The sequence below is a fragment of the Triticum aestivum genome, chromosome 2B (genome assembly GCF_018294505.1).
Source record: "Triticum aestivum cultivar Chinese Spring chromosome 2B, IWGSC CS RefSeq v2.1, whole genome shotgun sequence".
Taxonomy (NCBI): Eukaryota; Viridiplantae; Streptophyta; class Magnoliopsida; order Poales; family Poaceae; genus Triticum; species Triticum aestivum.
The window spans coordinates 293,930,321-293,937,001 of record NC_057798.1 but is presented as its reverse complement, the minus strand read 5'-3'; positions in this window follow the sequence as shown (position 1 = coordinate 293,937,001).

The following is a 6,681-nucleotide window of genomic DNA, read 5'->3' as shown; positions in this document are numbered from 1 at the left end:
GAACCGGGCTGTAGCGGGCTAACAGGACTCCGGAATTCATCGCGTGACATTTCCCCGAGGGGACAGACACAGGAACGAAGAAGGACACATGCCGGCCAGCCTAAGTGTTCCGGAGCAGTAGCAAGCTACCATGGCTCGGTGGAAACACTAGGAGACATTTCCCGGTAAGAGAGGCTACTAAAGATAAACAACTAGATAGTCAGATCCCACACATACCAAGCATTTCAATAACATACACACAATATGCTCGATATGTGCAAATACAACATGGCATCACAACATGACTCTACAACTCAAGTATTTTATTCAATAGGCTCCGAGGAGCGAGATATTACAAACATGGGTCTCATGACCCAACATTCAGAGCATACAAGGCAAAGCACAAGCGGAAGCTATCATGTCTGAGTACAGACATCTATAAATGAAAAAGGCTGAGAAGCCTGACTATCTACCAAATCCTGCCGAGGCAAAAAATCGTAGCTGAGGTAACAAGCTAAACGTCGAAGTCCATGCAGAACTACTAGCGAGACCGAAGTCTCTCTGCAAAAACATAAAATAGGCAAACGTGAGTACAAATGTACCCAGCAAGACTTACATCAGAACTAACTACATATGCATCATTATCAACAAAGGGGGTGGTGAGGTTTAAATGCAGCAAGCCAGCTTCGACTCGGTGGCTATCCTAAACTACGACTGCAAGCAACTCTTTTGAGGAGGCGCACACGAGTCCACATATTCACCAACCAATACACCACTATGGAACCGCTCCCGTCTCACTACGAGAACGCCATCCATAGCACTCACGCTTATCTTGCGTATTTTAGAGTATCCACTTTCACTTGTCTATGAACTGATATAGGCAACCCAGAAGTCCTTTTCCGCGGACACGGCTATTCGAATAGATGATGTTAACCCTGCAGGGGTGTACTTCTTCATACATGTTTCCACCACTTAGCGTCTGCACACGACATGTGCTCGGCAGACTTCAAGCGAAAGCTGACGTGCGTGTAGACCACGACCTACCTAAACACTCAAGTCTCTAGTCCAGGTTTATCGCCTATTCGGGTTCCATCCGCGAGGAGATCCGGCCGGAGTTTCGCTCACAGCCCCAAACGATGTGTGCAGGGTTCCCGAGACACCAAACGGGCGCCCGGTACACCGTGCCACGTGCCTACCGCATCACAGCCCACCCCTTCGGTCAGCACTGTGCACGGCCTCCAGCATTCTACAAACACCAGAAACTACTTGCAACTCCTGGAGAGAGGACTTGGGTGAATAAGAAGTCGAGCGGGGTCATATTTCAGGGCCCAATGTATGGTAGTAGTTGAATCATGGATCACAAACACAGAACTCAGTTCCTAAGGACGGCCTCAATGAAACAACCCACCATGTACTCCTACATGGCCTCTCACCGCTACCTTTACCAAATCATGTTCACCACTTAGCTCACACATAGTAGGACATGTTCACACACCTCTGATTCATCCCCGATGAATCAGACCTGACTCAATTCTAAGCAATAGCAGGCATGACAAACAAACATGAATGAGTAGGCACAACATGGCTCAAACAACTCCTACTCATACTAGTGGGTTTCATCTATTTACTGTGGCAATGACAGGTCATGCAGAGGATAAAGGGGTTCAGCTACCGCAGCAAGTAACAGTTGAATCGTTGTTGTCCTAATGCAGTAAAAGAGAGCAGGAGCGAGAGAGTAGGATTGTATCGGAATGAACAAGGGGGTTTTGCTTGCCTGGCACTTCTGAAGATAATATAGCTCTTCATCGGTGTCATCGATCACATCGCCGGTACAACGTCTATCGAGGGGGAACAACACCGGCAAACACAGAAGAAACACGATCAATGCAATGCACAATATGATGCATGCTATGACATGGCAATATGAATGTTTTTTGGGCTAATTCAACTAGCTATGATTTAAATGAAGTTGGTTTGAATACATGATTCAAACTCCAACTCCATATATGATTATTTAAATGCCCTTTATTTGTTTTGTCCAAAACAGAGGACAAACATTGTTCAAACATGCATGAAAATGGTACAGATGGATTCCTTGAATTTTTCTGATAATTTTTCATATATAATTTATTTAATTTGGAGTTACGGTTGAATTTCTATGATTTTTAGAAGTTTAGGACATTTTCTGAAAATAATAAATCATTAAGATTTATTTAAATTCCAGAAAACATTTACTGCGTCAGCAGTGCGTCACCGTGACATCAGCAGTCGGCTGACCAGGTCAAACCTGACCAGTGGTGTCCACTGGTCAGTGACCCAGTGATGTTTAGTGTCACAGACAGGTGGGCCTGGTCAACGGCCATGTCAGCATGGTCAAAACTGACACGTGGGCCCAGTCCGATTAGATTAAACCTAACTAATTCCGTTAGTTGCTTAGTTAAACTAGTGGGGCACGTCTGTCAGTGGCTCAGGGCTGGTTAGTTAGCTGGTCATTAGCGGCTAATGACAGCGCCACGTCAGCTCACCGGAGGCTAACCGGCGACGACCACGGCCGACGGCGGAGGTGCACCGTACGCTTGCTACAAAGCACCATTCGACACGCGGTTTTCTCCTACGGGTTCCTGGGAGAGAGGCGCATCCAGAGAGACAAGCGACGGCAGCTGGGGTGGCCAGAGCTGACGGCGGCGAGCTCTTTTGCGGCCGCCGGAGTTCGGTTGCGCGCGGGATCGCGTTTCCGTGCGTAGAAGAGCGGCGCAAGGGGCTAGAAGGGCGCTACTGTCACATCCCTAGTCTGGTATGACTTAGACTAGCTAGCCATTTGTGCATCATATTTAAATTTCATTTAAATTTGAAATGAGGATTGGTGGAACCCTCAGAATCATTTTTGAAAATGACCCAAATAAAAATTTCTCCAAAAGGGTCCAAGAAAATGCTCATGTTGCTCTCTCAAAATATTGGACAGAGATAAAAATCAAAACAATATTTTTAGGAGCTCATGGATATTTATTTTGGCCATTTGGATTAATTCGATAAATATTTGCATTGGAAATATATTGCTATATATATGAAATATGGTCCAAAATTATGCCATTGATAAAGGAGCTCTGGAATAATATATCTAGCTTCTGCAAAAATTGGCATAAGGTAATAAATTGATTTAGTATTTTATTAAATCAAAACAAATGTCAGAAAATTTAGAAAAAGAAATAAAACAGGAAAACCTTACCTGGGCTTCTGCCTGGCGCCTCTGGCCCAGCAGCAGCAGGCCGGCCCAGCCAGCAGGCGGCCCAGCCCGCCTCCTCCTCTGTCGTCTTCCCCCCCCCCCTCGCCAAGCAGCTGCGTGCCGACGCACGTGCGCTCCGCCGACCACGCCACCTCCCTCCCTGCCTGCCTGCCTCTCCCCTCCTCGTCTGGATGCCTGGAACGTCGCCACGCGCTGCCCCGCACCGCTCTCACTCCCTCTCGCTCTCCCTCCTCCCTGGTTCTCTCTTCCCCGAGCGCACCCGAGCGCTGCCGCCGCCATCGCTCACCGTCGCCATGGCCACCAGCCCTCCCTAGTCGCACCAGCGTGTCCAAGAGAACCGCCTCGGCTTCGTCTTCTTCCTCGATGCCCCACGCAACCGGGGACGCACCATAGTGCCTGCACCGTCCTCGTCTTCAACCTCGGCCGTCCGAGATCGTCTTCGCCGCCCTGCTCTGCTCCAGCCTTCCCCAAGCAAGCTGACCAGCCCATCGACCTCCTCGTGAGCCTCTGCTTCGACCCCCTCTCCTCCTCCTCGCGATTACGCTGTCTAGGCCTCAGTTCCGCCATGGCCGAAGCTCGCCTCCGCTCGAGCTTGTCGCCGGCGTTGCTCCGGCGACCCTTTGGCCACGCTAGTGCACCTAGCACTCTCGCCGCACCTCGTAGTGCCCCGCTAGCGTTTTAGTTCGCGCGTTAGCACGCTGTACCCGCGCCCCTGAACACAGCCGAACTCCGGCGGCCGCAAACGTGGTCGCCGACGTCGTTCTCGGCCACCCCAGCTCTGGCCGAGGGCACTGCTCGACGCGCCGCATCGCCAGCTCTTCGAAGAGCCTAAACACGCCTCGAACGGAGCCCTGTGGGTGATTTCCGCGGCGTTCCGCCATCTCGGGCCTCGCCGGCGGCTAAACGCCGGCGAGTTGACCGGGTTAGACCCCCTGTTGACCCAGATTTGACCCGTGTGGGTCAATGACAGGTGGGGCCCGGCCCTGCTAATTTTAGTTTAGGATTAGTTTAGCAACTAATTATCTCTGTTAACTAACTATGACACTGACAGTGGGCCCCAGCGCCACTAACTTTTAATTCGAACTAAATTAACCCCTGTTTAACCCCCCTGTCACTGACGTGTGGGCCCCACACGTCAGGTTTGACCCGGACCAGCCCAGTTGACCGTTGACGTCGTGCTGACGTCATGCTGGCGCAATAATATGAATTCTGGATTTAAATTTAATCAGAAATTCCAGAAATTGTTTTAAACTTCAAAAATTCATAACAATTCAACCGTAGCTCAGATTAAAATAATTTATATATGAAAAATTATCAGAAAAATGCAATCTTTCCATCTGTACTAGTTCCATGCATGACAAACCAACTTATACATGCTGAATATGAGAAAACACATTATGGCATATATAAGAGACTTAATTTAGAATTGCATTTGAGCTTATGGTTCAAATGGACTTCAAACCGGATGAGTACTAGTTGCATTAGCACAATCAGCATCACATCTTCATGCCATGTTCATGCATCATTGTGTTGCATATGCTTGTGTTTTTGATTGTTGGCACCGTTCCTTCTCGATAGGCCCTGCTCCGGAGACGTTCCAGAGTATCTGTCTATGAAGCAGTGCCTCCCTTGTTGATTTACCAGGCAAGCAAACCCCCCTTGTTCATTTCGATAAAACCCTACTCTCTCGCTCCTGCTCTCAGTTATTGCATTAGGACAACAACGATTCATCTGCTACTTTGTGCTGCGGTAGTTGAACCCATTCCTCTGCATGACCTGTCATTGCCACAGTAAATAGTTGAAACCCACTAGCATGTGTAGGAGTTGATTGAAGCCATTGTTGTGTTCCTACCATGCTATGCCTGCTATTGCTTAGAGTTGTGTCAGGTCTGGTTCATTAGGAATGAATTGGAGTGTTACGATATGTTCTGATGCTGAGAGTGAAGTGTGTGAACACGATTTGGTAAAGGTAGTGGTGGGAGGCCATGTAGGAGTACATGGTGGGTTGTCTCACTGGAACCGTCCTTAAGCACTGAGTTCTATGTATGTTGTCCAATGACTCGATACTACCACACATTGGAATGCTTAAGTGCCCCTCTCGACTTATTAGCCAACTTGATCTCTGTCCAGGAGTCGCAACTAGTTTCTGGTGTTTGTAGGTTGTGCTATTTTTCTACCAAGTGGCACCCGGCAGGGTGGGCTTGGGACAGACTAGGCACACGTGGCACGGTGTACCAAGTGGCACCCGGATGGTGGGCTTGGGAACCCTGCTCACATCGTTTGGGGCCGTGAGTGACACCCCGGCCGGATCTCCTTGCGGATGGAACCCGAATAGGCGATAAACCTGGGCTAGAGTCTTGTGTGGTTAGTCAGGTCGTGGCCGAAACCCTCGCCAGGCTTCCGCTTGAAGGTTGCCGAGATACATGACGTGTACATGGCGGTAAGTGGCGAGAGCGTGTGTGAAGAAGTACACCCCTGCAGGGTTAACATGATCTATTCGAATAGCCGGGTCCGCGATTATGGACTTCTTGGATGCTTACATGGTACATAGTCAACTTGAAGTGGATACTCTAAAATGCTCAAGACAAGTGTGAGTGCTACGGATGGCCTTCTCGTAGGGAGACGGGGATGAATCCATAGTAGTGTATTGAATGGTGATTAGTGGACTCGTGTACGTTGTCTCACCTCCAGAGTTTCTGGTAGTCGTAGAACAGGATAGCCACAGAGTCAAAGCTGGCTTGCTGCAACTAAACCCCACATTACCTCTTGATACAGATGCATGTATGATAGGATCTGATGTAAGTCTTGCTGAGTACCTTTGTACTCATGTTGCTTTATTTATGTTTTTGCAGCGGAGACTTCGGTCTTACTAGGGTTCTCATGGACTTCGACTAGTAGCTAGTACCTCAGCTACGATCTTGATCGGATGTTGTAGATAGTCAGGCTCTTCAACCTTTTTCATTTGTAGATGTCTGTACCCAGACATGTAATGCTTCCGCTTGTTGCTTGTATGCTCTGTATGATGGGTTTTGTGACCCCTATTTGCAATAAATGCTATGATGGCTCTTCTGAGCCTTTATCTATTTGAGTTGTTGAGTTATGCTGTGATGCCATGTTGTACAGCACATACTTGCATGTTATGCGTACGTGTAATGTGTATTGCTATGTGTGGGATCTGACTATCTAGTTGTTTCTCCTTAGTAGACTCTCTTACCGGGAAATGTCTCCTAGTGCTTCCACTGAGCCCTGGTAGCTTGCTACTGCTCCGGAACACTTAGGTTGGCCGGCATGTGTCCTTCCTCGATCCTGTGTCTGTCCCTTCGGGGAAATGTCACGCGATGAATACCGGAGTCCTGCTAGCCCGCTACAGCCCGGTTCACCGGAGTCCTGTTAGCCCAGTGCTACATCCTGGATTCACTCGCTGATGACCGACACGTTCGATGCTGGGTCATGGATGC